At 46.7% G+C, this 16,055-nt stretch overlaps 1 long non-coding RNA gene across 2 annotated transcripts; it reads right to left on the bottom strand.

The window, feature by feature from the left end:
* Positions 1–1,264: 1,264 nt before the first annotated feature.
* On the bottom strand, positions 1,265–14,923 carry LOC125689837 (uncharacterized). 2 transcript variants are annotated; one of them, XR_007375423.1, is made up of 4 exons: positions 14,784–14,923; positions 12,185–12,546; positions 10,791–10,902; positions 1,265–2,842 (listed from the first exon to the last, which is right to left on the bottom strand). It is a non-coding gene; the product is annotated as an uncharacterized LOC125689837 (long non-coding RNA). The 2 variants fall into 2 exon arrangements; XR_007375422.1 differs by lacking the exon at positions 14,784–14,923 and having other exon boundaries at positions 12,185–13,033.
* Positions 14,924–16,055: the final 1,132 nt, after the last annotated feature.

Raw genomic sequence — 16,055 nt, 5'->3', positions numbered from 1 at the left:
TGAAACATTTCCTAATATCTGTTAACCTCTGTGAACGGACTGTGTGTGAGTTCACCTCATTAAATCCTGGGCACCTATGGTTAGTGGTGTTTGTGCAACATCCAAATCCCCGTGTCTTGTGCGTGCTGTGGCATGAATGGATCTTGAGGGTGTTATAAGTCAGCAGACTGTGCCCATAAGCATCCATGAAAAGCCAAATGCTTTTGTTTAGAGCCATCGCAGGGCTGTCTTCCAAGCTGCCAGTTGTCCCCCAAGCAGTGGAAGCAAACAATGAGAAAGAACCACTGTCATCCCCTGGACATGACTCTGAGATGCTTCTCCCTTTCTACTGCTGTGTGAACGTCAGGACACAACTATGGCATTCACCTTTCAGAGGTGGAGATGATGATGATTTGGTTATCTGTTGTAAGAGCATTGCTGGTACCTCTGAGACAACCTTAAGCATCGTGGGTCATACTGGGCTGGCGAGGCACTGCTGTAACTGCTGAAGGTTTTACTGTTGCAGTGCAACAGGAGAGCTGTTGCTCTGTGAATGATGGGTTGTCATAGGGATGAAGTGTCCACGAAATGACTGATGTGCTGTATTAAAATGCATGTCGTGTCAGTCTTAAAGATGCTCTATAGGTATGAAAATAGGATGAACGATACAAGGCACTCAGCCTATTCATGGGTCTGATTGCTGTACTCCGATGCTACGTATTTTAGAGAAAAAGATTTTCTTCTGTAGGTCTAGAAAAGACCCTTCTATTTATACAGCTCATGTTGTGTTGCCCACAGCTGGAAGATGTTTGGTAATGTTACATTAACATGTTGTTCTCTACATTTTTTTCCCCTCCTCACTCGTGTTAACCCAGCTGCTTGTGATGCCACACAGCACACTTACTGGGAGAAACAGCTGTGGATGATAAATAAGCCAGCCAGAAGGAGAAAGCTTTGCAGCCTCGATCGCCAGCTGTGGTGGCAAACTTTCTGATGATGCTTTTAGCAATTAAGTCACAAAGATCTGTAAGATGAAAACTCCTTGTGGGTAGGTGAGATGTCATCTAAGCCTCTGTCAATGGGACCCCTATGCAGGTTGGAAGGATGACTGCTTTTTAAGGCATAGGGTTGGAAGATCAAAGCCCTGGTCCTGCCACTTTTGAGCAGAAGCAGCTTCTGGGCTCTGATTGGAGGCTGGAGCAAGAAATGGAGCCCAGGTGGAGCTACTACCTTGCCCAGCACTTTACTGAAAGCCATCTGCACCATTGTCAACAGGACTAAAGACAGCAGGTCTACTGAAATACCATATTCTGTGGGCAATGCGCAGAGCAGCAAAGCAAGAGGACAGCATGTCTACAGCTAGCTCACTTGTGGCTCCAGGAGGCACGTAGGCACAGAGATCCAGCTTGAGGCTCCTGCAAGGAGCTCTGAACAAGATGAGCAGCTGAGCAGGATGCAAGAGGAAGTCACCAAGGCTGAGATGAACCCAGCAGTCAGAGTGATGCTTGGTATTACACAGTGGCACAGGCAGGCCAACAGCACTAAGTCCTGGCAAGGGGAAATAGATAAGGCTTCCAACCTGACAGCAAACATACAGGATGAGGGGGACTGGAAGCTTGTCTCTGCTTGGAGCAGATGGAGAAAGCCTCTCCCATTTGTCCCTGCAGTCCTCGTAGCCAGCAAATACAAAGCTGTGGAGCTGGGAGGAGAAGGTATGGGTAGTGGTTTCAAAAACAAAAAGGGGCAACCATGTTAAGAAGGTGCAACTGAGAACCAGTCACAAGCAGTGCTGCTAAAAAAAAAGGTGAAGGGTCTTGGTTATTGGACTGGAGCAATGAAGGACAGCTCCTCTGATCAAGGGAAACCTGCTAATGAGGTCTTCTTGCTTCAGCTGCAAGAGGTTTCATGCTTGCAGGCTTTCATCCTGTTGGGAGAGTTGAACCACTTGGGCATCTGCTGGAAAAACAACGTAGCAGCCTGCAAGCAATGAAGGAGACTCCACTGACAATAACTTTCTGGTTCAGGTACTGGACAGACCCACGAGAGGTGAAGAACTGCTGGAGCTGGTGCTCCACTAATGTGGAGGAGATTATTGAAGACCTTAAAATCAGAGGCAGCCTGGGCTGCAGCAAACATGCCCTGGTTGAGTCTGTGATCTTGAGGGGGAATAGCTTTAAGCTAAAAGAGGGGAGATTTAGGTTAGGTGTTAGGAAGAAATCCTTTACTCGGAGGGAAGTGAGGCCCTGGCAGCACTGCCCAGAGAGGCTGAGGTGCCCCATCCCTGGAGGTGCTGAAAGCCAGGCTGGCTGGGATACTGGGCAGCCTGAGCTGGTGGGGAGCAGCCCTGTCTGTAACAGGGAGGTTGGAACAAGATGATCTTTAAGGACCCGTCCAATCTAAATCACTCTGTGAGCACTTGTGGATGCTGCATGGAAAAGGAAAGGAAGAAGAAGGTAGTATGAAATAAATCAGGGAGAATTAGGGAGTTTTCTTGAGCCATCAGCTCCCTGATGTCGTGCTGCTTGTAAGAGTATGCGTGGCTCTGTTGCTGGAGACTCATGACAGCAGTTGTTCCCAGCAGCCCTGGTCCCTGCTCTGGTCATTTTGGTAGTGTTGTGCACTCATGCTGTGCAAAAGACAGTTCAGAGTTTGCCACCTTACTGTATTGTAAGAATTCTTCCCTCTTAGGAGATTGCTATGGCCTGTATGCTGCCATTGCTTGAGCTTGCACTGCGCCTTTACAATTGCTGTTGTAGATCAGTTCTGGCTGCGAAGAAATAAGATTAACTGCTAAAGAATAGGATCACTTAAAGGTGGGCTGCTCTCAAATTGATGACCATCCTTCAAACCTTCAATTCTGCTCCTGTGTGGGAGAAGAAGAGGAGCTGTGTCATAACACGACTGGGATCCTCCTTCCTGAGTTACCATCAGCTTTCACTGACTTTCACAAAGCCCTCTCATCCTTTCTTCAGCTCCCTGCCCTTTTTTCCAACAAGAATGTTGCCTCCAGCCCAGATATGATTCTCCCTTCCCTGTCATCGGGGCTCAGGGAGGCAGAGCTTGTGGGAACGTGTCCCGCTCTCTTAGCTTGTATTTCCAATATTCCTTTGTTAGTAAGTTTCTCGACTTAAGACTGGCTTTTCCTGTTTGCAGGCTCTTACACTTGTATTTTTTCATCCTATCTGGGTTTTAAAAACACACAAGCTTCTTAATAGTTTGTAACCTGCTGCCTCTCATAGAATCAGAATCCTAGAATGGTTTGGGTTAGCAGGGAGCTATAAGCCCACCCAGCCCCAACCCTGCCATGGGTAGGGATACCTCCCACAGCCCCTGCTGTCCCCAAGCCCCATCCATGCCTTTGGGCACTGCAGGAATGGGGCACCCACAGCTTCTCCTGGAGCATTTCTTGTACATAAAAGATAGCAAGGACTAGTGTGGCACAAGATTATGCAGACCACTGAAAAAGACACCCAACGTTGTATTTATTGCCCACAGGCAACAGTTGGGTGGATCACCATGCTACTAAGCTGCCTTCTTGAGCTCATGGGGCCCAGCTTTTGCCCTTTTAGGATCTTTTGCCACTCTGTTGTTGAGTTTTCTCCTTTCAGACCTTTGAGCTGCTACCTATCACACTCTGTCCTCAGTTTTTCTTTCTTATCTTGCAGGGCTCTGTGTTCTTTCTCACAATTTGGCAACCTCCATAGCCAAAGGCAGTGTTACCCAGCTGGGCCTTATCAGGGAGGCCTTGGAATTCAGCTGAACCTTTAGGACAGGGTGGTGTAGAGGCCAGCTTGCTGCAAGTTCTGTCTAGCTTGTGTTCATGCCAGTTGAACCCTCTGCATGGTTCTCTTGGTGCTGGAGGAGGTCAAATGGTTACTAATCTTATAATCATAGAATCACCAAGATTAGAAAAGGCTTCTAAGATCATCCAGTCCAACCATCCATCTGTCAGCAACATTTCCCACTAATCCATGTCCCTCGGGACAACATGTAAACCTCTTGCCTCTTTCTCAGTCTACCATCCTGGCACAATTGCTCATCAAGAAGAGATCTGAACTTTAAGACATGCATGTTAAAACCACTGGTGAGCAATTCAGATGCTCTGTGCATCATCTTTCTTGAGCAGTAAAAGCCCTTCTGCTCAACTGAACCCAATGGAGGTGTTCTTTTGCAGGGTGTGTGAGTTTGACTTGGTTTGCTGAAGATGCTGCACAGTTTGCAGCAGATGAAGCAATTCTGCTGATGCACCTGTAGCACTGCATCCCCAAAGGCTTTAAATGCACTTCTGAGGCTCTGCAGAGTTTATTTTCCTGCTACAGCATTTAAGAGAGACAGCTCTTTTTGTGAATGGTGCTTAACAGTTCTTTCAAATTATTTTAGGCACTCAGGAGCCCGCAGTTGCAAGCACTCAGCTTCTGCAGCTAGCAAAATATTTTCTGCCTGCAACTTCTGTTGCGCTGTGGTTTTCTGAGATATCTATGCAGTGCAAGCTTAGCTTCCAAAAAGTGGCTATTGATTAGTGCCCAAAGGCTGCAACCCCTGGAAAGGCCAGGCTGGATGTGGCTCTGGGCAGCCTGGTGGTTGGCGACACTGCACATAACCACCAAAAAAAGTAGATGATCATTGTGGGCCTTTTCAACCCAGGCCATTCCATGATTCCATGAGTCTATGATTCTACGAAATAGTGGTCAGCCTTGCTTTGGTTAGAATCTTAGCATGGTTTGAGTTGGAAGGGACCTTTAAAGGTCATCTACTCCACCTGCAGTGCGATGGATGAACAAGGACAGACAGCTCAGAGCCCTGTGCAGCCTGACCTTGGGTGTCTGCAGGGATGGAGCACTCACTCTCAGGGCAATCCATTTACTTTTAACTTTATAATTATCTGAAAGCCATTTCATCCATTGCTTCCTTTCTATTTGTTAAAAACAAACAAAAAATCCCAATCCTGAACCAACTTGAATCTCCTATCTCCAAGAAATGCCAGGGATTTTTTTGGCAGATTCGACAACAAAGCATTTATCCATTTGAAAAGGCTGAACAGTGGATCTGAAATGCTTTTTCCTATTGCAATCAGCACAAACCAGTGTTTTGTGTAGGGTTTTCTTCTCATCCTCTAAGCCATGCCCACGTCCTGCCCAGCCGGCGTTAAGGGATGCGATTAATAGCTGTCACAGGTGGTTGGCTCCATCTCTGATCTCTGGTGAGGGAGATGTGTGTGCAGTGGAGGGCTTTATTTTTGCTAGCAGAGCTCTGTGAAAGGTTTCCCTCCTGGGAAATTGCTTCTGCTAGTTTAAGGTTGGCCTTTATCCTGACTGGAATGTAAGAACTCAAAAAATATATATACATAGATAATTTCTGTACCATGTATGTCTTTTTTCTTGAAGTAGGTAGGCTTGCCAGAGTATTTACTTTTGGTACTTTTAACAAAAGCAGTTTACTTTTCCAGGTTTCCTTTCTGGTTGCTGAGCTGAAGGTTCCAGGTCACTGAACTGTACCGTGCTCTGAGACTCTTTGTGCTGTGTTTTCATGGTCTGGATGCTGCCCAGGCAGCTCCCCAGAGCAGGACACGGGGCTGAACTGGCTTCATGAAAGCAATAAATGCAGCCATGCTGGTCAGGATGAAGGCTCACGCAGCTCTGTGCTCATTTCCAGCAACCATCAACAGTGGATGAGTAAGAAGAGAACACAGAATCACAGAAAGGTTTGGGGTGGAAGGGACCTCAAGGATCGTGGAGCTCCAACCCCCTGCCACAGGCAGTGCCACCAACTTCCACATTCAATACCAGCCCAGGCTGCCCAGGGCCCCATCCAACCTGGCCTTGAGCACCTCCAGGGATGGAGCAAAAGAAGATGTGGCATCTTCCTGACTCAGCTGCAAACACTGCAGTGACTTCTTGGGGCAAAATCCGTATCTGGATTGTCATACTCATTGATCACTATGGAGCTGTCTTCTCCTGATACTCTCAAACTCATGTTTCCTTTGGGATTTCAGTGACCAAATGCTCGAGCCATACTTTGTGAGGTGTGAAGTTGTCCCACTTGCTTTGGAAAGGCTCTGAATGTACGACACCCCAAAGTGCGGTGCAGGCAGGCAATGGCCTGAAGTCGTGCAGCTTAACACTGACAGGGCTTGAAACACTTTGGGTTAGTTCAAGAAAATGCTGATGTTTGACTTAATGGGGGATGAGAAGAAAATTGAAAAATGTACGTGAAATCCCTTTTTATCCCCAAGGGCAACTCTGGTTTTTTTTTCCTCCTGAAATTGCTCTTTTTGTGTATGGAAAATTCCCAAGTTGCTTGAGCTGACAAGCTCTTCTTTTTAGAATCAGAGTCATAGAATGGCCTGGGTTGAAAAGGACCACAATGCTCATCCAGTTCCAACCCCCTGCTGTGTGCAGGTCACCAACCAGCAGCCCAGGCTGCCCAGAGCCACATCCAGCCTGGCCTTGAATGCCTGCAGGGATGGGGCATTGTGCCAAATCATAAAGATTATCTAATGATACCGTATGGGAAATGGAATTCCTCAATCTTTTGCCTCTCCCCCACTCCCACTGCAGTGCCTTATTACCCTCAAGCAAAAGCAAGAACTACTTTTAAATCCTTAAGCTGATCTTCACTGATACTCCACGCGTCGCTGGAGGCTGCTCTGCTCCATGTTAGCAGCTGGGGAGGCTGTGGGAAAGGCTTCTGCCTCTTCTTGATGCATCAAGCACGCACTTGACAAATGATTTTGCAGCTGTGCTAATGGCTCTGTTTTGCAAAGATAGCCATTTTAGATTTCATTTTTAAATGCATTTTATCTTTTCTCTCCCAAAGTTCCCCCCCCCCTCCTCCAGGGTTTTCTGCCAGAATTCAGCTTTGCTTTCAAGTCAAAGTTTTGAGGTTAATTGAACAGAGAGCTTCAGAGATGCGGGATTTACATCCAGGAGACTCTTGCAGATTTCTTAAAATACACTGATGTACACTTAGCAGGCTTTTCTCAAGTCTGTTCATGAGGGTTACGTATTTTAAGATGTGAAACGTGGTGGTTCCCTGGGCCACAATATAACCTCCACTGGCTGCACTCAGCAGTTGTGCACCTAATCCCAGATCTGGCAGACTGCAACCGTAGCTTTTACCAGGTGTTGAGACCCTAACAGAGAGACTTTGGTTATGTTAGCAGATGAAACCGAAGTCTGTTTCCTTCTCTGCTTTGTTCCACTGCAGAAGTGTGACCCTTTAAGGGAGCTGATGCTCCTGCAGCTTCTGTTCAGCTGTCTGTGATGGTGAGGAAGGGACTGGAGTGATGCAGAGCCTTCCCTACTCAATACGTGTAGGTTATGATTACAAAGAGGTGTATTCATTGCCCTGTTCATATGATAACTGCATGTGTACTGGGAAAAAATAGTGCATGTGCTGACACACTCATTAAGAAACTCTGCAACCCATCAGCACTCTAAGGCTGATCCAGGCTGTGGATGCCCCATCCCTGCAGGCATTCAAGGCCAGGCTGGATGTGAATCTGGGCAGCCTGGGCTGCTGGTTGGTGACCTGCACACAGCAGGGGGTTGGAACTGGATGAGCACTGTGGGCCTTTGCAACCCAGGCCATTCTATCATTCTGTGTTTCACTCTAAGGAGAGAAAAGCACCATGTATTCCACCCCTTTCAGATCAGATGGTCACTTCCCATTTTCAGGAGGATATCTCATTGCACTGACAGCACACTTAAGTTACAAAAATGGTAGCACAAAGATGTCTTTCAAAGCTGTCTGTTTTGCCCTTTGTGGCTTCCAAACCTCCCTAGCACCAAGGGATCTCTCCATACACAAAGCTTAGCAAAGCATCCCAGCTGCAATGGTTGTCTCAAAGTGCAGGGCAGCAGATGAATGCCAGCCTGAGATGGATGCTGTTTGGATTGGAAACGTATCAGAATTAGTGCTGTTGGAATGGACAAAGGAAGAGGTGTATCTGTGACTGTGGAGTGTCTTCTCTGGTGGAAGGCTTGTGGTGGAAGGCTCGAGGCTTTTCTTCCTTACTGTAAATAAGGAAAGGATTGTCTGGATTTTTTCCATTGGAGTCTCCTATTTCTCATGGAATTTTAAATCTCACTGCGTGTTCTGCTGGCAGCAGCTCATGACCCACTGAACGGCCCGGCTATTCCCTGGAAGGCCAGATCCAGGAAAACTTCAATCACAGAATCACAGAATGGTTGGGTTGGAAGAGACCTCAAGGATCACGAAGCTCCAACCCCCCCTGCATGCAGGGCCACCAACCTCCCCATTTCACAGCAGCCCAGGCTGCCCAGGGCCCCATCCAACCTGGCCTTGAACACCTCCAGGGATGGACGGGGCATCACAGCCTCTCTGGGCAGCTCTTCCAGCACCTCACCACTCACAGCAAAGAACTTCCCCCTGACATCCAACCTAGACTTTCCCTCCTTGAGCTCAAAACCATCCCTCCTTGTCCTATCACTGTCTACCCGAGTAAAGAGTTGATTCCCCTCCTGTTTATTGTCCCCCTTTGAATACTGGAAGCTGCAATCAATCCTCGTTGAGGAGGGCAACTAAATTGTCCAGTGGCCTTTATGTCCGTGGTTCTTTGTTGTGTGTGATAAACTTGGTTTGAGTCTTTGTTTGAATTTTTGCTTAAAATAGCCTGGTCTTAACCTTTCCCAGCATGCATTCCTTAACCCTTAGTGCATTGCAACATCTGCTCAGCACAGACCTGTAGAAGCTTGTTTTAACAACCAGGTTGGGCGTTGCTTAGTAGGAGAAAGACCTGCAGGAAAGCAGACCATGATTTATCATAGAACTGAGTTAGAAGAGATTTCAAAGGCCATCTAGTCCAACTCCCTGCAGTGAACAAGGCCTCCTACATCTAGGTCAAGGTGCTCAGAATCCCATCCAGCCTGAAACTGGAGAAGACTTCCTACAAACAAGCCTAAGAGCTGCCTGGGATGCTGCTCCTGCTTACAACGGACACTTATCTGTGCACTAATTGTGCCTTTCGTTTCCAGAACTTGCTTCAAATTCATCCCTGTGTAGATACCTATGCTGTCAAGGCCAGTAAGGAGGAAACTGGGAAAATCAGCAAAAGGGAACTGAAAGTCAGCTTGAACTAAAGCCTTGCCCATTCATTGTGAGCTCTGTGTATCTGCAGGGGTGTGAAAAACCTGCTTAAGGGCAAACATCAGCTTGTGGTGGATTGCTTAGAAACATTACAGCTCTGTACAGGCAAACATGCATGAAGGGTGTCTTAGGGCACAATTCTTCCTATGCGTGCATATCTCAGAGTACCTTTCTTATGTGTTAGATGCATCCTCCACCCGTTTTGTTTGCTTAGACGGAAAGAAGGAAGGCAGTGCAGAAATGGGTCTGTGTAAGAAAGTGTGCAGGAAATAAATGGAGCTGTTTCCATCCCTGAAATAAGAAATCCATCTGCTGGAATTCCTACAAGCTGGCTGCAGTGTTTTCTCAAGGACTGTGTAACCTTCAAAGCTAGAAGCAATGTCCTTTTGGGAATATTCTCAGGATAAAAATTATTCCCTGTCTTCTCTGCACTGCTTGATTATGAAATAAATCACAAGCCTGGGTTGCAAAGGCCCACAACGCTCATCCAGTTCCAACCCCTGCTGTGTGCAGGTCACCAACCAGCAGCCCAGGCTGCCCAGAGCCACATCCAGCCTGGCCTTGAATGCCTGCAGGGATGGGGCATCCACAGCCTCCTTGGGCAACCTGTGCCAGTGCCTCACCACCCTCTGGGGGAAAAACTTCCTCCTCATATCCAACCTAAACCTCCCCTGTCTCAGTTTAAAACCATTCCCCCTTGTCCTTTTACCATCCACCCTTGTAAACAGACATTTCCCCTCCTGTTTATACGCTCCTTTCAAGTACTGGAAGGCCTCAGTGAGGTCTCCCTGAAGCCTTCTCCAAGCTAAACAAGCCCAGTTCCCTCAACCTTTCTCCATAGGAGAGATGCTCCAGCCCTCAGATCATCTTTTAGTGCTGGTGGTGGCAATGGTGATGAGGAGACGGTTGGACTAGATGATCTTATAGGTCGTTTCCAACCTTGTGATTGTATGATTCTATGATCTTAGAACTGTAAGGGCAGTTTATATGCAGGCAGAGCTATACTGCAAAGGCTTCAGAGCAGCAGAAGTGGCAAGCATGGTGGTATTCAGGCTCTAAGCCTCCTCAGTTGTGTCAAAATGAGATCCACTAAATATGCGTTGTCACTGATGGAGGTTTACCAAACCTGCTCTTAAATCTCTTGGCGACAGAAACTCTGCTTCCTTCCCTTTCTTTTCTTTTCCAGGACTTCTTATATCTAAAAGTTTGTCCTAATATATAACCTTGCTATTAATGCATGGCTTCCTGGTCTCTGTAGTCATTAACCGTCTCACCTCTCTTGCAAAACCCCTCTACTGTAATGGTGGAAATGAGCATCATGGATGTAAAAGATCAGAGCATTCACACATCCCACATCTTGTTGCTGTCTTTACAGGGTCCTTGCAGGGTTAGTACCCTGTGTTCACAACAAAATGTTGACTGGTAGAAGGTAACAAGACAAAAGCATCCAGGGCGTGCTGGAGGCTTTATCCTGCAGCATTCCTGTGCAGGGTGCTGCACGTTCCCCTTACACAGAGAAATGTGACTGCAGCCACTGCAGTCTGTAAGATTTATGCCTGCAGTGCTGGAGGAGAACCTGCTGCACAACCCTCGCCTCTCTCCAACCAGCTGAAAATGCTGCTTTGCAGGCAGTGGCCTTACACTGTGCTGAACAGCCAGGTAGGGGGATGCCACCAGCAGAAGCGTGTCTCCTGCTCACCCACCTGAGGGGCTGACACCTGTGTTTCCACACTGCATGAGCTCACAAGAACTGGAGCGATGCCGGGTGAATGATGTTCAAGTCACTGCAGCAATGGCTCGCACAGCTCTCTGCCTCTTGTTTTGGGGGGAAAAAAAAAGAAAAAGGCAAAGCAAATCTAATGAAATCCACGAGAATGAGGTCATTCTTTTAACAACAACAAAAAAGTGTTCTCGAGAAAAATCTTTCCCATCTCCTCTCCTCCAAGGAAATAGCAATCCATTGTGACATGTTTGGGTGCCACAGCAATGCCAGTCATCCACAGAGGGGATGGCTTTGACTGGGAGATTTTCTCTCGCCTGCCAACACAGTGTGACACCTTCCTGTGCACAAGCACAGCCCACGTCAGATCTGTTGGGGATGATGAACATCAAGGTTACAACAGTTCAGTGCCACAGGGGGAAGATGTTTGTTCTATTCATGGGCTTTGTGGCTGAGCTGTCACCAAACTGAAGTTCACCCTCCTTTCTTAGTGACTCTTTATGGCTTCTGTGGCACATTAGGTAACAACAAGAACTTGTGGTATCCAGAATTGACAGTTTACTCATTGGTGTTGGCCGCTACGATCTGAAGGTCATAAACCATATGAAGTCAAGGCTGTTCTCACTAAGTGTAAGTCAGGATGGCTCCTGGCTTACCCAAGTGAGTGAGCTGGTCATACAGGTCTCTGGTAACATGAACTGAGTGACCTGGTTCCAGTTTTTGCAGAAAAGCTATAGCATGCTCTCTCTGCTTTCCATTAGCATTGCCTGGTTCAGCCCATGTGCTCAAGAGCTGTTTGTCAGAGAATATAAGGACTCCAAGCGTGTAATCATTACAGTACAATTTAAGATAGGTCAGACAAAAGCTTTAACAACAATCATGGTGAGAGAACATTTGGACAGCCTCTACCCCTTTGCTCCCCAGTTCTCTCTCACCTGATTGCAGAGACCCAGCCTATGTACAGCTTCAGGAAAGAAAAAAATGAAGGGAAACAAACTGTTCCAATGTTAACAGAGCCACGTATCCATCCCTGGAGGGATGGACTCCAAAGAATAATTATAGTCTTAACAAAGCCTGGTATCATCCCTTCGAGGGAAGGATGCCTGAAGTACTTTGTTAATTGCAACAGCTGTTAAGAAGGAATCAGGCAGTGAATTAAGTGACAATATGGAGAGATGGCTCTTGGTGGAGCCTGTAGCAGTGTTAGCTTACAAGTGGGCAATTGGAAACAATCACAGGCTTAGCTTTTATTTGAAAGGAATGGTTTTTTAGTTACTTTGCCTTGAAGATTATTAATTGTACCACCACAGCAATTCCCCTTGACTGCCCAGACACTGGACGGCTGTAGTATCTAATTGATCTTTTGCTAATCCTTACCTTCACATTTCAAACTTCTGCTGCCTTTTCTGGTGTTGCATCCTTTCAGTGTCTCTTGTGCATGAACAGCTGTGAAGAGTTCTTTTCCCTTTGTTAGGATGTGGTTTCCAGTGCTTGCAGTCTTACTGATGTCAGATCAGTCTTACTGGTGGCAGATTGGGACCTGTTGAGTTTTACAGTGCTTCTGGGCCAGGTTTTGCTGTATAGAAAAATATCACAAGTAAATGGTTTCCCCTTCTCCATCAAGCTCAGCAGCTCATGGATGTGTAAAGTCCAAAGTAGAATGGGTCACTTGGTTGATCTCAGGTGCAGAAACCAGTGTCCAACCTTGTTCAGTCAAGAGGATCCTCATGGAACAGAACCTGTAAGAGTCATTACTTCGTGTTTTAGCTGCCTGCAGAGCAGTTATACACTGTGCTTCTAAACTGGACACGTGCCCTATCAGTACATAGGCTCACATTTACATCCCCAGCTGATAGAGCAGTTCAGGAAACCCCTCTGTAGCTTCAAGCATATCACAAACAAGAGTCTGCTGGCTGATTTTGTGCAGGAGATGGGCGTTGCTGTTCCAAGAAGAAAACTTACCCTATCAATGTACTTGCTGTTTAAGCTGAAGGCCATACAGTGCAGTTAGGGAGCTCTCTGTCCACCAGAGTCCCACTCAGCATCAGCACTCAGATAATGCTAGACTCTGTAAGTGAAAACTAAAGCGATCTGAGAAAGGGAATGCATGTGATACCAGGTATATTGAGCTGGGATAGGATGGGAGTATCCACTGCAGATTATTTTTTAATTGAAGCACGTGAATGGTAGATTTCTGTGCAAGATGGGAATGCAAGACTGTAAATATTCGGTGGGTTTTAGGATCTCAGCCCTAGGACTGTGTCCTCTGAGCCCTACTGTCTCCCCTGTGCATATCCTCCAGAGCTCCTGGTGTGCTTCTTGCTTAGAAATTCTGCCTCTTCTTTTTCCTTCTGGGGAAAGAAACTGTTTGATACGCATTCCTATGCATTTTATATCAATATCAGGGAATGCAACTTCCACAAATCCTTTCTGTCACCCCCAAGCACATCTTTGTGAAATGGGCTCCTAGGGGTTGGATGCATTTCGTGTCAGCCCCACAAAGACAGCCTCCATTGAGAAATGACTGCATGCAGCACACAGCTCCCACGGTCATTTGGTACCTCAGTATGCTAGTTCTGCCTGTTTTCTCCAGCACTGTCTCTTCATTCCTCCTCTTTTGCCCACTGCTGAGCTGCAATCTCCTGTTCTGTTCCTCAGTCACGTGCTGTTGCTGCTGTACTCCTCCCTGCCCTTGTCTGCTTGGGTTACTTAAAGGAAATGTCCTGAACAGTCTGTTCTTGTTTGCAAACACCTACTGAAAGGCAGTCCCATCTGGCGGGGCTCATGCAGAGACACTCCCCAAATCAATATGATTAACATTGATGCAACATAGGATGGAGGCAGCACGGACAACGTTGTGTATTTCTTGGAGGTCACAGCAGAGCATCCTTATAGAAAGGGGTCTTGTTTGGGCAAAACTGCAGAAACCCACAAACATGACATGGTTTGCTGCAGTCCAGGCACTCCTGACACTCCTGTGCAAAGCTGTATGTCGCAACAAGTTCTTACTGAGCATCCAGAAGGATTAGAGGGCATGGAGCAGCCTGTGCAAAGTATTTGGACTTAAACCTGATCTCATATCACGCTTTCTCAGAGTCTTAGCAGCATCCTGCTGTGCCAAGCTTTTCTATCCTAAGAAGCAGGGCTCAGTGTGGTTATCCTGTTCCTAAATCAAAGTTCTCACGCTGTTGCTGGCTGAGGGAGCCGGTGACTTCTGACAGCATAAGGTGTCAGGGGACACCTATGTTCCCTCCTTTCACAGAGGACATTGTGACCATGTGAATTAGTAGGATAAAGGAAAGAAGCTTCTGGCAAACAGGACACCATGCTTGTTCAAGCACTGATTTGATGGGCCACAGAAGTCCCGAATGCAGTCAGTGATGCCCATCTTTAGGCAGAACTTGATAGAATCTCTTTTTTCACAGAGAGGCTGTGATGCCCCGTCCATCCCTGGAGGTGTTCAGGTTGGATGGGGCCCTGGGCAGCCTGGGCTGGTATGAAATGTGGAGGTTGGTGGCCCTGTGTGTGGCAGGGGGTTGGAGCTTCGTGATCCTTGAGGTCCCTTTCAAATTGGGCCATTCTGTTATTCTGTGATTTTCCTAAGCCAATCCTCACAAGTCTTATTTGCAGCTGCAACTATACAAAGAGCTTCCAGAACTCCAGACCCTTTCTTACTTCTGTTGAGCTGTACTTCTAGCAATCCACACTTTTTCCCTCCTTACTTCAAGCATTTCTATCTTGCACAAACATGAACAATATTAATTCCCCGAGTAAACTTGAAGAACAAAGGCTTTGAGATAAGATTAGCTTACCACAGAGATGTTTATAAGGCTTTTTTCCCTTCCCTCCTTCTTATGAATTTCACCCCTTGGCAGGCAGGTTGGGGATTGCATAACAGTTTAGCTACACATAATTAGAGGGCACAAAATTATATGTGAATCAGGCACATTATCCACTATGGATAACAAAGGCTTACCTGAGTTTGAAAGCGTATGGAGGAGTTTATAGAGGAGAACGACTGCAAAGACTTAATGTGAAGTTGCTGTGTCTGGTTCAGAAATACCTTCAGCTGTAGAGTGCAGAGATCTGAGAGAGAACTGCAGGGAAACAGCTGCTGCTAAGAGACACAGAAAATGGAGCAGATTGAACTTGGTTTGCTTGGTTGTCTGAGTGCTGAGCAGCACCTGCCCACCCACAGCAAGAAGTGGATGAGGACAGAGCTTTGCAAATGAACTTTCTGATAATGCTGGTTTCCAAAGCCACTAACTAAGCAGAGCACTGAGGCATAAAGAACCTGACTGCATTAATGACTCTTATTTAGTTGTAACACTTCAATAATTTGCCCAGCATGGGCCCTTCCTGTTGGCTGGACCCACCTGCTTGTCATTCCTACAATGGAGTCATGTTCATGGTGGTGAGCTTATCATTTTTCTTTTATAGATGATTACTGCTTGAGTCATGTTTACCCTCAAACGCTCTCCTTTCAGCAGTACTGTGGGTGTTTGAAGGTGTTCCTGAAGGCAAACAAGCCTCCTCCTTTGACCAGGATTTCACATTTAAGCATGTCTTTTTGAAATGTCACCTGTGTTTTTGTAAGATGGTGGTTCCTAGATTACGGCATTTCCATCTCGACTCATTTCTGCCCATAAATTGGTTTTAAACTTTGCAGCGGGGAAAACGGGAGATAAAATACCTTGCAGCTTTTACTTTTTCACCTTCTATGTAGACAAGCAAATGGAACAAGATGATCTTAAAGGTCCCTTCCATCCCCAACCATTCCATGATTCTATGATTTATACGTTAACTCATGACATCAGTAGTCAGAAGATAACTACTAGGGTCTTGAAGAACCTTGCCCTGCTGTTGTTTCCATGATTGAGCTTCTGATTCCCTTCTTCCCTTCTTCTACTTGAAAACCTTTCTGTCACTTTACTTGATAAATAAACGTGCCCTTGAACATCTGTGCAAAGTCCTTCTTGGAGGCAGGAGGATTTTCCATCTGTATACTGATTATTGAATAGTCTTACTTCAAAGTATGTAAACCTTGCAGGACTCACTGACTCAGGGTGGTGAGGCACTGGCACAGGTTGCCCAAGGAGGCTGTGGATGCCCCATCCCTGGAGGCATTCAAGGCCAGGCTGGATGTGGCTCTGGGCAGCCTGGTCTGCTGGTTGGTGACCTGCACACAGCAGGGGGTTGGAACTGGATGAGCATTGTGGTCCTTTTCAACCCAGGCCATTCTATGATT

This window comes from Lagopus muta, chromosome 2 (genome assembly GCF_023343835.1).
Source record: "Lagopus muta isolate bLagMut1 chromosome 2, bLagMut1 primary, whole genome shotgun sequence".
NCBI classification, from domain to species: domain Eukaryota; kingdom Metazoa; phylum Chordata; class Aves; order Galliformes; family Phasianidae; genus Lagopus; species Lagopus muta.
This window is presented reverse-complemented; position numbering and strand designations above follow the sequence as displayed.